Here is a 12,724-nt window from a genome sequence, read left to right on the forward strand (position 1 = left end):
AATTCGTGTCCGGACCTTATGAAAAATTCTTTTTTGGCCGGTTCGCCAAAAGTGCCGGAACGACAGGTCCGGACCTTACGAAAATTTCATTTTTTGCGGGTTTGCCAAAAATTCATGTCTGGACTTTACGTAAGACTATATCTTATATGTTAATAGTTGAACTTGTTACATGTCTTATGTCGCATAAATTCATGTAGAGAAAAAGAGACAAATATATCCATTTTACATCTACTCTTATACATTATCCCAGACTTCGTCAAGATCTGTTTTATTCACAACATTCCCAATTTGACCTCAATTGTTTAACCCAACCTAACCTAACCTACCCTACCTCGATTAAGTGAGCCATTACTCCCGCGTCAGGGCGAGAGGGAAGAGATGGTGTTAAACCTGGAGCACATGCAGGGGGCCTTTTACCTCCTGATACTGGGACACTGCCTCGCCACCCTCGTCTTCCCCACTGAATGGTACACGTTGGCGCTGTCCACCTGCCACCCACATCACTAGGAACTGCTACTCTCACATTTTCAGCAGTACTTGAGGAATCTGCTGTCATCCGGGATCAGCCATGGTTCTCTCTTATAGCCAGGATCAGCCATGGTTCTCTCTTATAGCCAGGATCAGCCATGGTTCTCTCTTATAGCCCGGATCAGTCAAGGTTCTCTCTTATAGCCAGGATCAGCCATGGTTCTCTCTTATAGCCCGGATCAGTCAAGGTTCTCTCTTATAGCCAGGATCAGCCATGGTTCTCTCTTATAGCCCGGATCAGTCAAGGTTCTCTCTTATAGCCAGGATCAGCCATGGTTCTCTCTTATAGCCCGGATCAGCCATGGTTCTCGCACCCACATGCAGGTCGACACGCCTTCACGTTCTCCACAGCTGGTAACGATACCGAGTGTACCCTGTGTCATATGATGAACCTCTAAATGTATGCTGCAGTATGTGTCACATGTTGCACCAACAATGTGTCCTACCGTATGTGCCACCTGTTGAACCACTAAATGTGTTCGTGTAGCAAGATAATAAAGGAAAGCAAACTTGTGTGTAAAGGGTGTTAATTCTTTGGCCTTCTCAAGTGTCTTGTTAGTTGGTCTTTATATGTTTTACATTACAGTAGGTGATACAGAAACTCTGTTATGTATGTGTGTGTAGAGAGGGAGAGAATAAATATAAACACACGACATAATTATAATACCTCTATGGCAACTGACGTAGTCATGTACACTATCAATACAACTAATGTTTGAGTTTGTTTCAGTTGGATAAGCGACCTACTTGCTTATAAACCTTTTCATGTTATTCCTACAGGAAGTGAATTATGAATAACATAACTCCTGATAAAGCGATATGTTACACGTATGTATACCACTTAGGTTTACCGAAGGTTAATTTTTCAGAACTACGCGTTGGGTAGGAACCACTGAGGCAAGTCACTGTATACAAACTTTTTCCACCAACAGTAACACCAAGAACGTGATATTGATACAACAGCTGGATGTAGCGTGTAACCTACATCAATATACTCAGGCCAACACCGTCTCAATCACGACCATGGTGTGCAAGAATAACAATCCATAACATACCTCCTGTTGCAATATCTGGGAGGCTTTTGCGGTCAACTTTTATTAACAGAATGAGTTTCTCAACATCTGGGCAAGCGACCAGTGCCTGTGCTCTCTCTCTCTCTCGAGCTGGTCACATGTTGAGTTCCTTTATAATAAGGTAACACGTGTATCGCAGGCTTACAACTCAAGTACCCCTCAGATACCAGGTAAGTTCTGGTCTGATTCATTTTATTTCATGTTGAATTAAATAAGAATTAAATGTACGCCCAAGTAATATTTTTCATACGTCTTTTTAGTGAGCGAAGCGGCCACAGGACTACGTAGTATAAGTCAGTGACAAGACCAGTGACTCTATCCATTAGTACCAATGCTGTGCCAGATGAGCATTACTTTGTGAGACTAACACCAATCTACAACATAAGCAACAGGCTGGTTAGTATCTTGAGTGTTACACGGGAGCTGGTAGACCGTTCCATAGATCTACCTACCTCTGCGCGAAAGTCTTTCCACAAGTTCGTTCTGCATAACTTTGCCAACTTGTAGTTATGTCCCCCCCCGTTGGTGGTGCGTGACATCACGAAAAAGTGGCCTGGGTTTACATTTTCTTTCCTTTTCAAGATTTTGAATGTCTACGAGATCCGCCCTATTGTGTCTTGTGTGGAGGGTGCTAGTCCTAGGGCCCTCAGTACTGGGATGTCACGTGCCTGGATATTAGAGGCTAGCCGTGCATGTGAGCCTGTGAAACACCTTAGAAAAATCCATGTACCCCTGTACTGTATATAACACACCCATTGGTAGACTTTAGTCCTCGTAGTCTGTTATCATTTCAAGGAACGCAAGTAAGTTTGTCAGGCAGGATTTCCTTTCCATGAAACCATATGGTGATGCGTTGACGAAACTGTGCTCGGTCAGGTATTGATGGTGTCCCTCAGAATTTTCTGAAGTTCGCATAAAAAGGCAGATCGGCCTGTGGTTTTCTGCTGTAATTTTCCTTTCCTTTTTGTACACTGGGGTGACGTTGGGTGATTTCCAGTCCCTGGGCGCTTTTACTCAATCCAAAGATTTCTTGAATAGGAGTCTTAGAAGAGTACAAATCCCGTTTACCACCGCCTGTATCACCTTGGTCTGTGCTCCGTCCACTTCAAAGTAGCTATTAAAGTTATCGTCCTTAATTGTTATCTCTCTTAACTAATTCATTTTCCGCACTCGGGGAATGCATTTTCTCTGGTACTGGCATGTTATCCATCATCTCTTGTGTAAATACTGATGTAAAGTACAGTAATCATTTAGGGGGATCTTCTAGTCCAGCGGGCAGAGACCAATGCCCCCCCCCCTACCCCATGACTTATTTTGCTAAATAGCATTTCTAATTTGGTATGACCCTAGGCAATATGAATCCACTTATTAGCACTCTCAAAAGTGGTGGAGGGTGTTAGCAAAGCCTCGCAAACCTATTACACCCCCAAACTAAATATTTTATTAGTTGTTTTCTAAACTGCTCACAATGAAGTAAATTTCAAAAAGAATTTAGTCTATGAGTGGTCCAAACCTGAATATTCAAATAAACTCCATGAAGTTCAACTATACTTCACAAACACAGACAAATGCTTCTGGTCCAGATGGGAAGAGAACTGTGGTAGAAGAATGTGAAGACCTGTGTTCAACACAAGAAGAGGCAGACACCCGCATGATATTGCATCTCATGCATGCCGCCAAGCAGTTTGATAAAACACCTGTGATAGCCACTTCACCTGACACAGGTGTGTTATGTCTGCTGGTCCATCATTATGCTGCGAATAATCTCAAAACCTAAGTTATGATGGATTCTGTAGCAGGCGATAAATGGGTAGTGATAGATGTAAAGAACATTGTCAATAAAACTGGGAGAGAATTAAGTCTATCTCTGCTCGGCCTTCAGGCATTCACGGGCTGCGATATTGTAAAGTTCGTTCCTGGACCTATCTGGTGAAACATTCAAACTCCATGGAATCTTTCCAGAAAATGGGAGAACGTACATATCTAACTGATGAAGAATTTAATGACTTGGGGGATTTCACTTGTAAAATTTATGGATATCAGAATAACTGCCTGGCCAACAAAGTTAGGTATTAATAATTTGTGCAGTCCTACTCTCCCCATGGTTCCCTTACCAACAGTTCAACTACTGTGGATATCAGTAGTTGAACTGTGGCGGAGGAGGTGGTGTAGCTTGCTGCGGCTGTAGCTAGAAGGAGAGAGAGTGGTCACCACGAGGTCAGGTCTTTTATAGCGGAGGTAGGCGTGGCTCAATAGTTGACCTCCGTCATGTAAGGCGGCGCTGGTTGACCTAGACCACGAGGCATACATTGGGGAATTCGCGGGGTCGGCTACTCAGCGACAAACAGCGTTTGTAGGGGAGAAATCCACTACACCATCAAGGCGAGGGACACAATATGTAGAGTACTTGAGAGTATTATCAGAGATGCAGCGATGGAACATCTACTACGAAACAACCTTGTAAAAGATTGCCAACACGGTTTTATGCCGGGGCGCTCTTGCTTGACACAATTGCTCAAGGTATTGGATATTTGGACCCATATTCTAGAACGGGGTGGTAATATCGACAATATTTACCTAGATTTTGCCAAGGCTTTCGACAGTGTACCCCACGAAAGGCTGAAAATCAAACTGGAAGGGTACGGAATTCGGGGAAATGTCCTAGCGTGGATAGAAGACTTTCTACATGACCGCAAGCAATGTGTGGTGATTAATGGCACGAAATCGTCATCTGTACCTGTAACAAGTGGGGTACCGCAGGGTAGTGTATTGGGCCCGCTGTTGTTTGTTTGTTTCATAAATGATATGCCTGACGTTGTACACTCCTCCATACAAATGTTTGCCGATGATGGCAAGTTATTTCGGGAAATTAAGAACCAAGCGGACTGTGAAGAGCTGCAGAAGGACCTCTGTGGGCTCCAGGAATGGTCGAAGGAATGGCTGCTGAGATTCAATGTCACGAAGTGTAAGAGGATGCACCTGGGGCGTACCAACGGTAAGGAGGCGTACCATATGTCCCAACGGGATGAAGAAAATGTACTAGTTGAGACTGTGTGTGAGAAGGACCTAGGTGTGTATGTTGACAATGAGCTGAAGTTCTCGGGCCATTGTGAGAAGAAGTAAATCAGGCAAATAAATTATTGGGTCTTATAAGAAGGTCGTTCAGATATCTAGACGGTCCGTCCCTCGTGACGATCTTCAGGAGTGAAGTGCTTCCCCATCTGGAGTACTGTCACCCCATCTGGTCCCCGAGATATGCTAGGGACTGTCAGTTGGTTGAAAATGTTCAAAGGAGGGCCACAAGCTGGTGCCTGCACTTCGGCACCTCAGCTACCCTGAGAGATTGGAGCGCCTGAACTTGCCTAGCTTATACTACAGACGGGCAAGGGGGGACCTAGTTGAGGTTTATAAGCATCTCAGGGGGCACTACTCAGTTGAGTGTCCTTAGTTGGAGCTGGCGGACGCTCGCCCCACAAGGGGTCACAGCTCAAGATTGAAGAAGCCGCAAGTCCAGAAAACCGTGAGGGCAAACTTTTTCGGAGTGAGAGTTGTGAACTATTGGAACAATCTACCAGAGAGTGTTGTGACGGCACCGAGTGTGAGCTCTTTCAAGAGAAGACTTGACCAACACTGGAGCGGGTTCAGGTACATTCAGGAGCCGGTGCATGCCCAGTACTTGCCAACAGTGCGCAACAGAGACGTGACCGATCGCCCGGGCGGCTAGCGAGCCGATCAGTGGTGAAGAATATAAATGAAAAGAGACGTGACCGATCGCCCAAGCGGCTAACAAGCCGATCAGTGGCGAAGAGGATAAAAGTAAAAGTAAACAGCGTTTGTAGGGGAGAAATCCACTACAGTGGCACTTGAGGAACTTACGGGTAGTGGATTGGACGCTTGCAGTTCGGCGTTGTGTCCACCAGTTAGTATACAGTGTACTGTACAGTATATTATCTAAACGATTATTTGTAAGCTCAGAAAGAAGCTGATGTGAAGGTTTTGCGGCACTGAGAAGGAAACCTTTAGTGTACAATGGGTGACCAGATAAAATCTCCAACGGACAAATCCCCAGTCTCATATATAAAATAAAACACTTTTATGTTTAGGTTAGGTTAGTGTTGACAAATGACAGCCCCGTTGGGGTTTTGTCATGGAACCGTACAATGTACAGGACGAACCTGCACAATTGGCGATTGGGAAGAAACACCCAGATTTGGGTACAAAGTTACCTGGTGATGCCTTCATTTTTAGTATTTTGGAAATCTTTGTTTCGGCCATCCCTGTATTTAGTTTAGAATATCCAAAGTATTCTAACCTAGGGTAATTATATAGGACGAACCCGCCACCGAAATTGATTGATAACAATTATAAAAAACGCTGATTTCCATTGTTATATTATAGTGGGCATTTTTTTTAGTTTGTGGAAATATGTTAAAAAATTTATATTTTTAAAATTTAGCGCTACTTAACATTTGTGGCTTTGAAGACCAGACCTAACCAAACAAACCTACCTAACCTTACCTAACTTCCCCTGTATATTAAACAGAAAGAACTTACTATGATATAGTGAAATTTGACTTATTTTCTGGACGTGAGATGATACGGCTGCATCAACGCTATGCAGCCATGACGGGTTAGTCCTATATATTAACGTAACCTACCCACAGAACCCAGGTACTATGTTTAACCTAACCGTGGGGGGCTTCGTCCCCAAGGCCCACCCTGAGATTCCCTGGATAACCGAAACTAAAATAATACCATTATTTCCTTATCTTAATGCAGGAAATAATGTTCTATTGTCTCCACCTTTTTTTTTCACCAAAGTTTTATAATTAAACAATATAAAGCATGGGTTAATGTTCGTCCATTGGCTGTCCGCAGGTTCCCGCCATGTTTACCTGAGGTTATACTCCTCACTTAGTCAGTTGTCTCTTCCTTTCCTCATCCTCCTTGTAAGTTAGGTTAGGTTAGGTAGGTTGGTTCTTTTGTTATAAGGCAGTGGTTCTCAACCTGGGGGCCATGGCTCCCAAGGGAGGCATGGCAAGAATTTAGGGGAGCCACAGCGAGCTGTTATAAATTGTACGTTTCCAAATAATGTTGGGAATCTGAATTAAACAAAACTTGTATTACTTATTTTGACTTGGCAGAAGAGAATTTTCATTCTTTTTTTTGTCATTTTGTTTAATCATAACGACAATACAATTTTAATATTTACAAACTCTGGTGCTATTTTTTTATGGATTTAAGATTTCACAGGTCCAGTCCCTGTCTGTGTGACAGGCGCTGGACCGAGCTGCTGAACTGACTTGTTCAGTATGTGTCCGTGTGTCATCCCTTTGCAAGTGGTGATAGGACCGAATGATCTCAGTCTGACCTGGGATACCATCACGAAAACAGTGGAGTGTATTGTCTCTGAACCATATATTGTGTTTGAGCTTGACTCAAGCATAATATACTCCGTAATTGGTGTTACTTATTTTGTTTCATAATCATGTGGTCGCTGCTTTACGTGGGTGAAATATTTGTATACTTCCCTTATTAATTATTTCCTTATTTATTGGTGCCATTGTTGTTCATACTCATTCTTTACTTACATAATCCTACCATTTTTAGTGCTAAATTGGTATGACTCACTATTCTTCTCATTCTTCCAAGTTGAGCACTGCTTGTCAAAGGAGGCGTGTTCTTTCTTACAGGAAGTACATTTCAGCTTGCTAGCTTGAGTGTGAATGGTTACCTGTGTGCATGTTTGTGTATGACTGTATGTGTGCTTTATGTGTGAGTGCATGGGCGTGTTATGTATGTGAATGTGTGTGTGTTTGCCATTCTAACTCTTGTCCTATTTATCTATCATTCTTTAGTCTTTATCACTTGTCTGTTTGTCTGTTCTGGGAGAAAAATGAAGGAGGCCACGAGGATGTTGAAAATTCCTCAAGGGGTGAATGGAGTGAAAAAGGTTGAGAACCACTGGTTTAAGGAAAGGTTTTATCTTTTGTGTTTTTTTGGTGTTTTACTCAAATCTCACCTTCGTTTCTGGTTCAAATTAGTGGCCTTTGGGTAAAACACCGTAAAACAAAAAAAAATGAACCAAACCTAACCTCACTTAACCTAACCTCACCTCACTTAACCTAAACTAACCTAACCTAACTTAACCTAACCATTTTTTGGAGCTTACCTGCTACTGTATGGAGGATACAGCTGGACGCTCTGGTACTCTTATGGTTATAGACAAAAGAATTTGTCTTTTTTTAAAAGTAAACAATTTCCACATGTAGGACACAGTCTTGATGTTGGTAGGTCACCATGATCTTGTAATATTTGGATTGCTTCACTATTGTTCTGATAAACTCTCTGAATAACAGCTAGATAAGGGAGAGAACAGTTATCGTACGCCATCACGAGCCTTCAAAATGATTGGCCAGCCAAGTAACATGACACGATACTTGAAGATCATTGGTTGTCATGTCGCGAAGAGCAGGAGGGGAGGACGAAAAAAGTGACTCTGGCAACAAAGCGGTTACAGAAATTTATGCTTAGAAATTTTTGTGATACAGTACTCTGTTGCTATTAATTTGCACCAGAATTGATAGGAAGTCTTATGTTTTTTTTCATATAGTCTTTGTGTCTGTATTATTGAAAATTGGAAACCTGCGGACAGTCAATGGATGAATTTTAGCCCACAGTTATATATAAAGGGTAATTATTGATGTCTGACCTGCCACTGATTTTTCATAGGAAACGAATTTAAGAACGCTGCAATTTCACTGTGTTTTATAGTGGACGCTGTCATAGTTATGGCAAATGGGTAATTATTGACAACTGACCCGCCGGTGATAGCATAGTAAAAGAGTATAAAAATGCCACATTTTTACTGTGGTTTATAGAGGACTTTCGTAGTTTGTGCAAATATATACAGTATATATATATATATATATATATAGTTTAATTACCCAATGATTACTGTTCCTCAGCACATCACACATGGACAGTATGGTGTATTGATTTAACTTACCATCAACACCTAAAGAGAACCAGACTTGACTAATAACAAAGAAAGGTTAGTTTTAAATAGGTTGAGTTCTTTAGTGTTGTTACTTTAGATAATATATTATATGTAAGTAAAGACAAATGTGATCAGTACTTATTGGACTATTTTGATCATAACCAGATGAATAGTTCATCACTATCAAGATATTGACCCCTATTGATAGCAACAGTCTTTTTATGACGGGTGCTCAGACTGTGTAAAGTGTTTCTTTCTTGCAGTGAGACAGTAGGACAGTTGGTGTAGGGGATAGAGTGAGGTGGCTGGCTGCACTCCAGAGTTGTAGGAATAATGACCATACAGGCAACATGGATCTGGCTCCTACTGCTACTTCATTATGACTGGTAATGATACTGGCCTATGTTTCATGATACAGTATATTATTCATTCAATACTGTACAATGAATATCTTTAGTTTGATGATAATTAAGTCAATACAGTATTTGACATTATTTTGAAGGGCTCATAATTCATTCTCTTGATCAAATCCTGTATATGCCCCCAAGCTGATTAACAGACCACTGAAGGGTTTGTATAAAAGGTGAGTCAAATAGGCTTGATGGCCTTTTAGAAGTTGCTAGGATAATCAGAATTTTCATACAAAATTGATGCATGGTACAGTACCGTAATAGATTTTACTGTACAGTACAGTCCATATAATTATAAACAACATACAGTATGCTGAGGTAAATGTTCATATTACAGCAACCATGGAATTTGAAGCAAAAAAGTGGTTTTTTGATGGCTTTTGATGCAATTAGTTCAAATCTGACCTTCATTTTTGTCGGAAACTCACTCATTTGTGATTTAGCCTCCCTTCTCCCCCTATAATAGTTCTATCGATTGTGTGTTTTGAATTCCCGGTACTCTGTGCTTGCTAACTTATACCATATAACCAAACTGAACCTTACCTAACAACCTAACCGGAGGCTCCGCCCCTGGACCCCTGGTGATCCCGAACCGGGGGCTTCAACTCCGGACCACCAAGCGCTATGTAATAATCCTAGAGTCGCATGGTCAGAATATAAATATCTGTACGTGTCACGAAGTGTAAGAGGATGCACCTGGGGCGTACCAACGGTAAGGAGGCGTATCATATGTCCCAACGGGATGAGGAAACTGCACTATTTGATACTGAATGTGAGAACGACCTAGGTGTGTATGTTGACAACGAGCTGAAGTTCTGGGGCCATTGTGAGAAGGTAAATCAGGCAAATAAATTATTAGGTCTTATAAAAAGGTCGTTCAGATATCTAAACGGTCCATCCCTCATAACGATCTTCAAGAGTGAACTGCTTCCCCATCTGGAGTACTGTCATCCCTTCTGGTCCCTAAGATATGCTAGGGACTGTCAGTTGGTTGAAAATGTTCAAAGGAGGGCCACCAGACTAGTGCCTGCGCTTCGGCACCTCAACTACCCTGAGAGATTGGAGCGCCTGAACTTGCCTAGCTTATACTACAGACAGGCAAGGGGTGACCTAATTGAGGTGTATAAGAATCTCAAGGGGCACTACTTAGTCGAGTGTCCTTACTTGGAGCTGGCGGACGCTCGCCCCGCAAGGGGTCACAGCTCAAGATTGAAGAAACTGCAGGTCCAGAAAACTGTGAGGGCAAATTTTTTTGGAGTGAGAGTTGTGAACTCTTGGAACAATCTACCAGAAAGGGTTGTGACGGAACCGAGTGTGAGCTCTTCCAAGACAAGACTTGACAAATACTGGAGCAGGTTCAGGTACATTCAGAAGCCGGTGTATGCCCAGTACTTGCCAACAGTGTGTAACAGAGACGTGACCGATCGCCCAAGCGGCTAATGAGCTGATCAATGGTGAAGAGGATAAAAGTATGTCTTATGAGAAGGTCGTTTAGATATTTGGATGGTCCATCACTCATCGCAATCTTCAATCTGGAATACTGTCACCCCGTCTGGTCCCCGAGATATGCTAGAGAGTGTCAATTGATTGAAAATGTCCAAAGTGAGGGCCACCAAACTGGTACCTATTCTACGGAACCTCAGTTACCCAGAGAGATTGGAGTGCCTGCAACTACCTACTTTTATTAATTACCTTACTCAGAGTCAGGGTTAGAGTCTGAGTCAGGGACCTGAATACATCGTGGGTTCCTCTGTTATCTAAAGTTAACTTATTTTTAGAATGAAATAATACGATAAACTTCCAATAATCGAAATCGCACCCAGCACGTTATGGCTCCATGTTGCAACTGATTAAAAATGTCCTGCATCTTAGCACCCACGCTGAATATTGAATGCTAATTGGTTGAATCAAAAGCTGAGATTTTGTATTGGATTTGATTGGTTGGCACCCCTGCTTTAGATTTAATTGGCTGCTGCACCCGCTCTATATTTGATTGGCTGCTCCCACCCCTGATTTGATTGGCGGCCGCCCCCTGGCACATGCGCGGGCGGTAAGCTAACATACGAATACACACAATTTGAGCAACAGCGTAGGGACAACAGGTGCTCTGATTTTATTCTTTTTAAAATTCAATAACTTCCTTATTATCAATTTGCGACGGAAGTGTAATACTGTATAAGAAAATTATAGAAAAAATAGTTCTATCAATTGAGTGAAGTAAATTCTGCAGTTGCTGTAAACTGCATAATTACCTGTTTATGAATACTGTTCATTAAGACCATTGTTATTCTACCATATAGTGTCTATTGGTACAAGACTACAGCTCCTCCCCGACTTACGATGGGGTTAGGGACCCAAATCCAGGTCATAAGTCGAAATGGTCATAAGTCGGAAATGCTTAAATAATACTGTACATAGAAAATCTAAAATGAGTGTCTCTTTTTCTTCTCAGCACCACAAAACACTCACTTTTAAGCTTACCAGCCATTTTAAAGTGAATTACAAAGAAAATTTTGTCTGCGTACTGACTTTGGGACTCGAAAATACGTAATTTGACCAAATTTTGGTACGACTGAGGCAGGTCGTAAGTCGAGTAGGGCGTAAGTCGGGGAGGAGCTGTATATATTTTATAGTAAGGCAAACATTTTTATTCTGGAACAAGTGTCTGCCTTTCATTATATGACAAGTGAGGTTTTACTGTACTGTAATGGCAAGAGGAGGGTGTACCATTGTGGCAAAACTTCATTTTAATGTACAGTACTGTACAGTTGTTTTCAATGTGCTGATCCAGCTTATTGCAATAATTCATCCATTAAAATGACATATTATGGTACATGTATTAATTGTTTCCTTGAATAGGAAGATCTGTAAAGAAGGGTTTCTGTTTAGGCTTGTGAATTTTTCCCTTTTGAGAAGAACTGAGAATATGGTGTATGATTACTGTGGAAACACAGACTCTGTAACTAGGGGCTCTCAGGAAGCTTCGTGATTGTTACTGTACTGTTTAACTCTAGTTAGGCAGCTCCACCTTCGGTTATATATGCTAAAAGGTATTCTTGTGAACAACATTTGTGTATAGTATTGACTTGTAATCCAGGGCCCTAACTACCTGGCATGACCCCAACAGCATGGTTCAGGCCAAAGTGCAGCTCACTCCAGAGGAAATTGAAATAATAGGCAGCAAGCATAACATCAGCAGTATAGTTGTTACACCAGCCCCTGCAACTACCACCAGCAACCCTTTTCAGGAATCTAGTACTGATTTTGAAGGGAATACTACTAGCTCCTTTCCACAAGGTAAGGTGATGGCCTGCCTTATATGCTGTACTGCTCATGGCTCCCCTGCATTAAATGTACCGGTATGTATGTAGTATGATTGTGTTGACACATGTAATCATTTATATTATGTATGTTATATACAGATGAGATTGTGAGGTCTTATTGTGTGTGTGTGAGCTATAGTTTCCTGTGCATTTTTGTGTATTGAGTATCACAATATTGTACAGTATTGTACACAGCTTATATTTCGTATGAGTAACAGTATTTTTTTAGTATTAATATATCTGTCCAAGCATATTTGAACTTAAAATTAACCTCATTATGGCAGACCTTTGGCTTGTGAGATACGAGTTTTTATTGTACAAACCTCAATTGAGAAAGAATGTGGTATAGAATATATTCTTATCCTGACATTCAGTTTTTTTTACGTAAGT

The 12,724-nt window shown here is 41.6% G+C and overlaps 1 long non-coding RNA gene across 3 annotated transcripts; it reads left to right on the plus strand.

Moving 5' to 3' along the window:
- The first annotated feature begins 555 nt into the window (after positions 1 to 555).
- Positions 556 to 12,308, plus strand: LOC121857930. 3 transcript variants are annotated; one of them, XR_006087295.1, is made up of 5 exons: positions 556 to 1,771; positions 1,862 to 1,997; positions 8,570 to 8,655; positions 8,865 to 8,987; positions 12,139 to 12,308. It is a non-coding gene; the product is annotated as an uncharacterized LOC121857930 (long non-coding RNA). The 3 variants fall into 3 exon arrangements; XR_006087296.1 differs by having other exon boundaries at positions 8,873 to 8,987; XR_006087297.1 differs by lacking the exons at positions 556 to 1,771; positions 1,862 to 1,997 and adding an exon at positions 5,387 to 5,520.
- The last annotated feature ends 416 nt before the right edge of the window (positions 12,309 to 12,724 follow it).

Source organism: Homarus americanus, unplaced genomic scaffold, assembly GCF_018991925.1.
Source record: "Homarus americanus isolate GMGI-L3 unplaced genomic scaffold, GMGI_Hamer_2.0 scaffold40210, whole genome shotgun sequence".
Lineage (NCBI taxonomy): Eukaryota > Metazoa > Arthropoda > Malacostraca > Decapoda > Nephropidae > Homarus > Homarus americanus.